This window comes from Echinops telfairi, unplaced genomic scaffold (assembly GCF_000313985.2).
Source record: "Echinops telfairi isolate 266 unplaced genomic scaffold, ASM31398v2 ScPeMD7_20;HRSCAF=75, whole genome shotgun sequence".
NCBI classification, from domain to species: Eukaryota; Metazoa; Chordata; class Mammalia; order Afrosoricida; family Tenrecidae; genus Echinops; species Echinops telfairi.
Genome location: NW_022103917.1, coordinates 14,241,269 through 14,253,498, shown reverse-complemented (window position 1 = coordinate 14,253,498; position 12,230 = coordinate 14,241,269).

Below are 12,230 nucleotides of genomic sequence, written 5' to 3'. Positions count from 1 at the left end.
TAGAATTGGGATCATGATAGTGGGGGGAGGAAGCATTTAAGAACTACAGGAAAGTCGTATGTTTCATCATTGCTACCCTGCAACCTGACTGGCTCATCTCCTCCCAGCAACCCTTCAGTAAGGCGGTGTCCATTTGCCTAAAGATGATCTTTGGGTCTCCACTCTGCACTCACCCTCATTTACAATGATATAATTTTTTTTTCGTTGATACCTGATCCCTGATCCCTTCAACACTCTGAACAAACCTCTTATGAGGCTTGCTTCAAGAAATTGACTCCAGTGGTGTGTTAGGCTGGATTGACCAGAGAATCAGATCCAGTGACATTTACATATGTATAAAGGCCAAATATGTAAAACCAATATCCAATATTACATTCCATGGAGAAAATATCCAATATTATGCTCCGTGAAATTCCACTGAATGTGGGAATACGACATTGTTGTTTCTTATCCCCACTCTTATGCAATATTGTGCTTGAAGTCCTCTTCAGTACCATAAGATAATGGCAAGAAATCAATGGAGAACATTTAGCCAGAGAAGTGATAAAACTTTCACTATTTGTAGACAATATGCTTTCATAGATTAAGAATATTAATGGTTACATAATAGGATTGCAGAAAACAGTTGAGAAGTTTAGTGGAGGAGCAGGATCAAAGATTAACAAGCAGAAATCCATTGGATTGCTATATACCAATGATGATAATACGAAAAAAAAGACATCAAGAAAACAATATCATTCACACTAGCGACACGAAAACTGAAATACCGTAGAATAAACCTAACCAAACCAAACAAGAGACCTACATGAAGAAAACTCTGAACACTATGACAAGAAACCAAAAGGGACCTACACAAACTGAAGAATATCCCATGTGTGTGGATTGGAAGACTCAATATTTTGATTGCCTAAAGCAAACAATAAATTCAATTCAATACAAATCCAAAATCCAGCATCACTCTGTAAAGAACTGGAAAAACAAATTGCCAACTTCACATGGGGAGGAAAGAAGCCCAGGATAGGCAAAGAACTCCTTAAAAAGAAAAACAAAGTCACTGGTCTTGCACTATCTGACCTCAAAACCTACTGTCCAGCCGTAGTTGTCAAAATAGCCTGGTATTGGTATAATGATAGATAAATGGACCAATGGATCAGGACAAAATACCCAGAAACAAAAACATCTGCAAACAGATAACTGATTTTTGACGAAGTCCCAGAAAGCATTAAATGGGAAGCAGGTGTCTTCTTCAATAAATGGTGCTGGAAAAACTGTACATCCACCTGCAGAAGAATGGAACAAGATCCATATCTCACCCCAGGCACAAAAACAAACTCCAGGTGGATCACAGACTTAAATGTAAAGCCCAAAGCTATCAGGATCATCAATGAAAAAATTGGGACAAATCTAGTGCTAAAGTTCAGGGAATATATGGGCTATCAGAGATAATAAAGGGAATATACTCCGTGGAAGACAAAATAAATGAGTGGGACGTATTAAAAATAAAACACTTGTGTACATCAAAATATATCATCCAAAGAGTAAAAAGAGAGTCCACAGACTGGGAAAAGATATTTAGCAATGACATAACAGACAAACTACTAATTCCTAAAATGTACAGTATACTACAAGCCTACAACAAGAAAAAACTAACAACCCTCTGAGAAGGTGGGCAAAGGGTCTGAACAAACGACTCACACGGCGCAACACCTGAATGGATAATAAAAACACGAGGAATGCTCTCGTTCACTAGCCATCTGGGAAATGCAAGTCCAAACTACCACAAGATAGCATCTAACACCCATGACCTTCGCCCAACTTAAAACAAAAATGAGAATAACAAATGCTGGAGAGGGTGTGGTGAGATTGAAACTCTTTTTAAAAAAAAATTTTTTAAACATTTTATTAGGGGCTCATACAACTGTTATCGCAATCCATACACACATCAATTGTGTAAAGCGCATTTGTACATCGTTTCTCAAAACATTTTCTCTCCATTTAAACCCCCGACATTCGGTCCTCATTTTTCCCCTCCCTCCCCGCTCTCCCCTCCCTCATGAGCCCTTGATAGTTTATAAATTGGTATTTTGTCATATCTTGCCCTGTCTGACGTCTCCCTTCACCCACTTTTCGGTTGTCCATCCCCCAGGGAGGAGGTCACATACAGTTCCTTGTAATCGGTTCCCTCTTTCCTACCCATTCTCCCTTTACCCTCCCTGTTTCCCCACTCACACCACTGGTCCTGTAGGGATCATCCGCCCTGGATTCCCTGTATTTCCAGTTCCTATCTGTAGCAGTGTACATCCTCTGGTCTAGCCACTGCCAGTGGGCTTGTAAATATGTACAGCCACTATAGAAAGCAATATGGCAATACCAAAAACAGATAGCTGTTGAAATACCATATGACCCAGCAATAGCATTACTGGACACATACCCCAAAGAAATAAGAAACAAATCGCAAACAGATGTATGCTTCCCATGTTCATTGCAGCACAGTTCACCGTAGCGAAAAGTTGGAAACTACCTGAATTCCCATCAGTAGATGTCTGGATTAAAAAACAACAACAAAAAATCCCTAGTATATACACACCGTGGAATATTACACAACCATAAAAAATGACGATGAAACTATGAAACACCTCAAGATATGGAAGGATCTGGAAGACGTTATGCTGCGTTAAGTTAGTCAATCACCAAAGGACAAATACTACATGAGTGCACTGCTGTAGGAACAAGCACCAGGACGGGCACAAGCTTAGGCTTGGAGTCCACCCACTGTGCTGGCCAGGGGGGCCAGACAGCCTTGTAAAGAGCCTGATTGGTGTCAATGAACCAGACACCAGCTGCTCTAGTTAAGTATTTTGAAGGTCACTTTGCCGTAGGTTGCCCCATGCGAGCCGGGATCAAATGATCAAGGCAGGGGAAGGGTTCTTGTTTTCTGAGTAGCTGCCATGCAGAGCTATGATGAGGTCACCCTGGACAGGTAGACCGCTGCATCAGAGGCCTGAGGGATACTGATGGGAAAAAGTAGTTAGGACAGGAGAGAGGGAGCAAACGCTTTGGGGGGACTCAAATGCATGTCTGTTGCTAGGAAAAGTGGAGGATGAATGACTGAAAATTCTTTGGGGGACCCTACATGGGTAGGGGGGGGTGCAGTAAATTCCTGGGGGGTTGCACCATATGGGTCACATTGACCCGGATTTCTGGGTGCATACTGGGGACCCAGACTGGGTGCTATGGACTGCTGGGGCATTGAATCGTGGCATGCTCCAGAGGCCACCTCAGTGAGATCTGATGCAGAAACTCCACTGGGTGAACTGGACTCGACCTCAGACACACATGCACCCCGAGGACTTACGTCGGGAAATACACGGTGTCTGAGGAAGGGAAAGCCCACTGTTCCAAGACTGTTGGCTTCGTGGATGTCAGACAAACACGACCTTGCTATATCAATGCCCTATATGCTTCATTAAGATATATATTATTCTGGCAACCCTGTGACTGACATTTCATTGATTATGATTGTAAATTTTCCCTGACAATTGACCTCATTTTTTGTGTAAACAGCATCCAGCTGTGAAAAAATTGACTCTGTACCCGTGAATACTTCAAGTACTGTGATGTAGAGTTAAACTACATTGTTCCAATACCCTCCCTCAACAGGGCTTTAAAAAATTAGTACCAGGGGCTAATCAAAGACAATATTAACGGAAGATCATTATGCCCCAGGGGGATGATCGATAAGACTCAATAACATAAATTAACATGGTGTTTTTAAAGGGAGCCAATGGCAGATTTAAAAAAAACAAATAAAAAATGAGGAGCTGATGCCAGGGGCTCAAGTAGAAAGAAAATATTTTGAAAAAGATGATGACAGCATATGTACAGATGTGTTTGACACAATGGATATATATTTTCGATTGTGTTAAGAGTTGTAAGAGCCCCCGATAACATAAATTTTAAAAAGATTTAATACAATTCTTAATTGAATACAATTAAATAAGTAAAATTTAAGATTTAATTGACTTGGGTGAGTGAGTTAGATCTAAGAAAACAAACAAACAAAAAGCCCCACAGAGATCCAGGAATAGGTTTTGGGTTCAAGTTAAATCCTAGCTCCAGTTTAAGAACAGTTAGTTCTTATACCAGGGCCCTGCTTACCCTCAGGAAGGGAACACAGAAGATATATGGGTGCTATAGAAAACTGTGGGGAAGAAATAAGAAGGTGCCTGGCTCTCAGAAAAAATAGTGTCTCTAAACAAGGAAGGTGCCAATTAAGTCCACATGGAAGGAGCCCACCAACATCAGTCACCTGAAGGATTGCAAGTAATATAATCTGAAGTCGAAAGAGGGAATAGTTATCAGAGCCTAAATTGTGAGAATCCGGTTTACACATAGATATGAAGGATAGTCGGAGCCCAAGATACATTTTTGGAATCGACATAGGAAATAAGCCTCCAATAACCTCCCTCTATCCATAATGAAGGGATGGGAGGAAAGTGATTACTAAACAGAGTGCATGGACAGATGAGTATAGAGGATCAAAGGGATAAACCTGACTTGGACAGTTAAAGCTTTGTCAGTTGATCCCCATTCTGATGAATGTTGGACTTGATCTGGTTTTCAACATTTTCTGTATTTTGTGTGTGTGTATGCTCATATTGGGGTTTATCTCAGATGTGTTATGTCATTGGGAGTTACTCTCTTGAATTTGTGTTACCAGTATGATTTTCTGATTTTCAGTATATGAAACCCAAGATTGGTGAACCTATAGGGACAGTAAGAAGAATAAGAGTTTCTGGTGGAGGGGGGCACAGTGGGCGGGGCGGGGGGGGGGGCAAAAGAGAATCAATGTCAAGGAGTCCAGGAAGGAAAGTAATACTTGGAGACCGATTATAGTATCAATTGTACAACACTGCTTGATGTGATTGAACTATGGAATGATATGATATACATATTAACTCCTATTAAAGAAAATAACGATCTTTATATCAAGAAGTAATTGTATATAAAGAAAATATCCCAGCCCATTCCAACTCAAGTCCTTAAGTCTGATACTAGTCCATAAGTCCCTCTTCAGACTCACGGACCCACCTGCAACGATGCAGAAAGCAGAAAAAGCACAGCCCACTGGGTGCAGAGTCCTGTGGATCCAAGGTTGGTGGAAACATGGCAGGGCTCCAGTAGCTCTCAGCATCAATGGCAGAGAGAGACAGAGTGGGAGGGTCCAGGGTCCTCCTTATGAGAATGCCATACCTCCAGGGGTTATGCACCAGGCTGTGACCTAATTGACCGGTTTGCATCCACTCTTAGCCAGGAGTGTCTAGGTGACCTAAAATTATCCATCACAAGTGGTAAACCCCCAAGCTCTACAGTAGAATTAAACCGACTCCTCCAGCACTGTGTCTATTTTCCCCCAAAACCAAAACCATCACCTTCAACATTAGTCACCTATTACCTTCTCCTGAATTACCCAATTATCAATGGTACCACATTGTTTTGCTTGGACACACAATCAATGCTCATGGAAGGAGCTGTCAAGAAATAAAAAATAAATCGTTTGCACAAGACCTCTTTAAAGCATTGAAGAGCAAAGATGTCGCTTAGAACACTAAGGTGCACCGACCCCAAGCCCTGATATTTTCAATTGTGTTATACGCTTGTGACAGTTGGACATTGAATAAAGAAGACTGAAGAAGAAGTGATGCATTTGAATTACTGTATTCATAAAAAATGTTGAAAGTACATGGACTGCCAGCAGGAAAAAGCAATCCATCTTGAAGAAAGTACAGCCAGAATGCTCCTTAAAGCCAGGGTGCCTTGACTTTGTCTCACATCCTTTATATAGATTATCAGGAGAGGCCAGTCCCTGGGAAAGGGCATCATGCTTGATAAAATAGAGAGCCAGCAAAAAAGAGAAAAACCTTTGAAAAGATGGATTGACACCATGGCTGCAACAATGGGCTTAAACATAAGAATGATTGTGAGCGTGGCACAGAACCAGGCCATTATCTTTTCTAACCCATAGAACGGACTTGACAGCACCTCACAATAACAGCTCTTGTGTCACAAACACCACTTCCAGGACCCGAGACACAGATGGAATGGGAGTAAATTTTAACCTTTAATCATTATCTTTTCTCTTTTACAAATTTAAATGGTTTCAAGAACTATGTCTTTAATGTCGTTGTACAGTTCTGTATAATTACACAATACACAGCACTATATGTAGTTGTTTTTATTATTAATGTTATTTTAATTTTTTGTATTATTATGTTTAAGATGTTTTCTTGTATTTGCATGTCATTCCTAAGTGTTTCATATGCCTAGAAAGTTAAAACATATACTATACTAAGACAAACACTTACTTTGGACACGTTATCAGGAGAGACCAGTCCCTGGGGAAGTACATCATGCTTGGTAAAGAAGCAGGTTACAAAAAGGAGGAAGGCCCTCAATGAGATGATTGACACAGTGGCTGCAACAATGGCTTCAAACACAACTATCGTGGGGATGGTGCAGGACCAGGCAGTGTTTCCTTTTGCTGTACACAGGGTTGCTATGAGTCAGAGCTGTCTCCACGGCACCTAACCACAAGATAAATATTTGACTGATGCTGAATAAGAAACCATTCTTGTTCAGTTTCAGTCAAATGTTTGTCTTAGCACAGTACATAATTTACCTCGATATACTTACCTGTTTATTAGACTGCTAGCTGCAAGGTTAGCAGTTCAAACCTACCAGCCACTCCATGGAAGCAAAATGAGGCTGTTGCTCCCATAACTATTTACAGTATCAGAAACCCTGCATAGAGTTGCTATGAATCAAAATCGAATTGATGGCAGTATATTTGGTTGGGTATCTATTTATCTATACATTTGACTTGAAGACAGACTTGGGGACAGTTCATATTGACAAACCGGGCACTGCCTACAATCCATTTCCCTAGCTGGAACCCTGTGTAGGATCATGTGTAGCTTTTTGCCAAGAACCATAGCAGGTTAGCATCTCTACAGCAGCGCAAGGCTTGTGTATTGCTGAGTACTGCAGTTTTCATAGCCATTTTGAAGACAACATTTGGGAATAAAAAATTGTTTCAACAATGTTCAACATCATGATGTTTTGAGAAAACAGCTTCAAAACCATTTTAAATGTTCTGCTTTCCACTGTTCAAAAGGAAAGATTTTTTTTTAAATAACAAAACTTCAAAAATCGTATCTTGAAAATATTTTTTTTCAAACGAATAAAAAAGATAAGAAAACCTCAAAGTCTTTTCGAAGATCAGTTGATTAGTGAAATGATTCAGTCCCAAAGTCTATTTTCTCTACTGTTTCTGATGATAATGATTTGGGGATTTGATTTAGTCAGATTACTGTCTCAAAGCTGTGTTTATTTTCTGTCTTCAAATTCAGCCAACAGACCAAGAAAATTTAGCACTCAATTTAAAATGTTTGCTGAATAAAGGAATCTTCTTTTCCTTTTTGTCTTAGCTGCTTGGAAACTCAGATCTAAGTTAGGTAGAGGTGTTATTTCACTCTTGGTACTTCCTTTCTCTTTATGATATTCTGATCAATCTTTTTCTCTAATTAACTTTTGTATTTCTCTGAATTTTTAATATGAAGCTGCTTGAAACCCACTTTGGAAGTAAATTGAGTTATTGATGACACATAAGTATCTGAAATCCTACAAACAAACAAAAATATACTTAGTAGAGAATGAAGGCAAAAAAAACCCTGAATTGGAATCTACAGAGTAGGGTATCTGAAGCCATGAAAAGATGCCAAGTGATAGTAGGACACATATAAATACAATGTTTTTTCTTGTGAGTGAGAGTGAGAGAGAGTGAGTGAGAGTGAGAGTGAGAGTAAGAGTGAGTGAGTGAGAGTGAGAGTGAGTGAGAGTTAGTGAGTGAGTCAGTGAGTGAGTGAGAGAGTGAGAGAGTGAGAGTGAGTGAGTGAGTGAGTGAGTGAGAGTGAGAGTGAGAGTGAGTGAGAGTGAGTGAGTGAGAGAGTGAGAGTGAGTCAAATACAAATTTTAAACTATGAAATATTGAGTAGCAAACATTCAAATTAAGAATTAGAAAGTCAGATAAGATGAGCTGTTGATGATATAGTGAGTTATAGATCCTCATGCTCTGCTGTTGGAGCATAAACTGGTATAGCCACTCTAGAAATCAATCTGGTAATGTTTAATGAAATTAAATATGCATAAACCCTGTGACCAAGTGTCTTATTCCAAAATAAATACATTAAGGAACATCTGTAAAAATGTTTATGGAAGCTTTGTAGATGATAGCCATGAAGGCAACTTACATATATATCACCAAGGACTGGATAATTAAAACGTGGCATATGTACCGATAAAATATTAAGCAAGATCAGAACTAATCATCTGGAAACTAGATTCTAGATACACATACAGTAAGATAAATGGATCTCTTAAAACCATAATGTTTAGTTTTAAAAATTAAGAAAATAAATGTCATAGTGTAATCTAATTGATGCAAAAAATATAAAAAGGTAAAATCACATATGTAACTAATATATGAGCTATGAGCACTGGATTGTAAGGATGTTTACTAAGTCCCTTAGGATGGATGTCTATGAGACAGAGGGAATTGGGATTGAAGATGGAGAATGGAATAAAGAATTAATTCAAATTAAAAGAAGGTCAAGCACTGATGACTGTGTTCCAGTAACCAAGGAGTAGGAGCTATTCAAGTCTGTGCATCTTAAGGTCAAAATAACCAGAGGAAAAATATTTATAAACTTAAGGAGTTTATTGTTGTGCTTCAATGCTCTCTTCGAAATAATAGGATCACATTTTCCTGGCCTTTGAAATATTAACTTCTCACTGTAATGGTTTTTAATTCAACAGATGAAGAAGGCTAGTCTCTGGGCCTTATCAGGACCATCTAAATGGTGTGCTAGCAGTCAAGATGACTTTAATGGAAATGAAGGATCGCATTATAAAATCAAGTCTTACTTCATTGTCACAATGAGACTGAGGTCTGAAGTAGGGACATACTTTCTTCCAAAGATACTACAATGGTGGGAGGTTGTGTGTGGGCAGGAAAAGGAGCTCTGAAGAGGAGCATCTCACAATATAGTTCAAGAACATTCAGTCCCAATGAGATTGACAAATGGCATGCAAAGTGGAATCTATTGTCAGGCTTGTTGACTGTGAATAGAGGAAGAATGAGGGAGATATGATTAAAAAGAAGTCATTTGGGAGCAAGTAGAAAGTTCTACAAAAAATGAGGAATATAGTAGAGAAAATGAATAATATGAGGGTGAATTAAAAGATAATTACTATAAAACTATTTTAAACTTCCATGAAATTTAAAAATGTGAAGCTCTTGCTTCTTGATGCATCCTCCATGTAGGTCTACATATTTTTGAAAGAGGGGCTTCCATCGCTCTAAGCTTTCCCTGAAGAATCTTGAGCTCTTTGATTTATATGATGCCAAAATATCAATCAACAAAATAGCAAATTTTGGCATCCTGAGGGACCTATATCATGTATATTTTCCATGTTCTTTTAGTTTGAGGAACAAATATAAGTCTGACAGGACAGGATCAGAGATATAGGATGGACAGAGTAAGATTTCCCAACAAAATTCTGTCGGACAATGAAAATGCTACTATCAAAGACTGAGCAGGTCCAGTGTCCCGATGGGCAAACAAAACAAAACAAAACAAAACAAAACAAGAAAACCTCCTAGGTGCAACTTTCATGGCCTTTTCCTTACTAACAATAGCTTTCTATTTTCCTAAAATTTCTTCCTAGTAAACTCTTGTGTTCATGTCGTATTGTGTCCTTCGAAAAATCCATAAGATGATCCCTTTAGGATCCTGATAAAGAGACATCATAACCTTTTGAATTGACCTCTTTGTTTTCAATTTAAAAGACACAGCAGATCCCTTTGAAGCCATTGTTTTGATTGGAATATACTGTATATATGTATATACCGTAAGACACTTAGGTGTCTTACTAAGAGAACTTGTGTACATTCATTCACTGATCCAAGAGACATGTTTAAGCAAGTTTTATTTGGAATAAACCAGTTCATGTATGAACTAGAACCCTTTCTGTTTTACCTTTGTTATTCTGGATGGGAGGAGGGAAAGTAAAGGTTATATCTACCAGGAAAAAGACGTGAGGTTTGAAAACTGGGTTAAGAGAAGAGAGGGTTTTCTTTAAATGGGACCTGAAGCTCCAACATTTTTGTGACTCCATGATCATTTTCTTATGTTCTTATGACCATCCTTCTGGGCAAAATTACTCTAATGACTCCCCATCCCAACTACAGGTGTCAGTAGGATTATGTTGGAAAGTTTCCATTAGCTTCTGGGGACAGGATATGTAGCCACTGATACTGCAAGCTTGCCTACCTCACTGGGTTACATTGTGGGACAGGGTGGGGAGACACTGATGATAAAATGCACAGCATGTACCAGGAAAATTTCAGAATCATAAATGTGAGTGGATATGCCAGTTAATTAACTTTAAGTAAATAGCACATTCTTTGCCCATTGCATTTTACTAATTAGATATTAGAAGTGTTTGCCCTTAAGCCATGACATAGAGCCAAGATTTATTTCATTTTACAGAAATATCCACTGTAAGCACTGAACTTAGTTAAAAAGGTAAAAATGGCACAAACACAATTTTCAAATAATTCATCATTTCTAAGTTTTCTAGATTCTCAAAATTGAACCAGGTGTAGAAGTCTTAAAACAAATCAATCAACATATAGTTATACCTGTGCCATCATTTTAGGGGCTAGGGTCATGAATGGTTGTTAATGGAGTGGGGAAGGGAAAGAAGATAAGAACTTGCTAGAGTCAAAGCCTCTGTAAGCGCTTTCTGTGTGTCCTTTAATTAGGACTCTGAAAAGGAACTCGCTCAAAGACGGAGAAATCGGGGAAGGTTTGTGCACAAATAAGGGATACCATTTGCAGGAACAAAACTATGTCTTGTAGCTCCAGAGGGAAATACCTAACTCATAGATAGAACTTTCCAAAGGGACAACTTTATTTAATGGTTAAAACAAATAAAAAGTATAATCATATTAATAGTCAGAGATTCCATTTACTGATCACTTACTAGGTGCCAGGTGGGTGTTGTGTTGAACGCTTTAAATACATTATCCTAATTTGTTTTCTTGGAGATGAAATGAGCTTAGTGTTTGAATTGAGTCTTCCAAAAACAGGCATCGGAGAAAAGAAAAATTGACTGCAGTCAGAAGCTTTGCCCCTACAATTTCATAAAATGAAGTTGATTTTTTCAGTAGCACTACTGCTTTTCCACTAGATGGGAAGCTATGAAACTCCTTTAAAGCATAAGACACCCTACTGTATCAAGATTTACCTACTTTGTAATTAGCATTTCCTGAGTCCTTAGTCACTCTTACCAATCCCCTGAGGACCTGCTTTCAAGCTTCCTCAACACCCCAGTTCCTGTCCTCATTCAAGGTGACCTTAAAAATATCCATACAGAAGACTCATCATTGCTTGTGGTTTCACCTCAAAAAGATTAAACTCCATTCGCATTATGAACAAAATATCCTAGCACTGACTAGGCCTCACTAGTATGGACAGCATCTTCATACCTTTGTCCTTTATTCAGTTTGGGGTCCCGCCAAATATCTGATGTCTACAATCCCATAGTGAATACTGCGGTGAAAAGGACCAGAAACCCAAATATTGGTGACACTAACAGGCTCTAATTTCAAGAGGACCTTCAGGTTATTCAGCAAGACTTTCAATGCCCCGAGTCATCTTTCCTCCCTTTCTCCTCCCCTTTATTTCCCAAGTTTCTTCTTGACTGCCCACTCTACTTCCTATCCACCCTCAACAATTATGTAAATTGTATGTTTCAAAGAATTGGATGTTGGAAATGTTGGAAAGTTGAAATTACTTACACTGACTTATCTGTCAGTTCGTCATAATGTGGTGGTTTATGTGTTACTGTGAAGCTGGCACTATGTCACTTGTATTTCAAATGCCAACAGGATCACGCAAAGAGAATACGGTTCAGCTGAGCTTCCAGACTAAGAACAGACTACAAAGAACTAGGCTGCTCGCTTCAGAGGGAGCAGCTGCTGAAAACCTTATGCATAGCTTGGAAACATTTTCAGATATGAAAAGCCTAATAAAACAAGTACCTGAGGTTGGGTCCCTCGGGTCAGAAGGCATGAGAAACATGACGGAAGAGGAGATGCTTTCTCA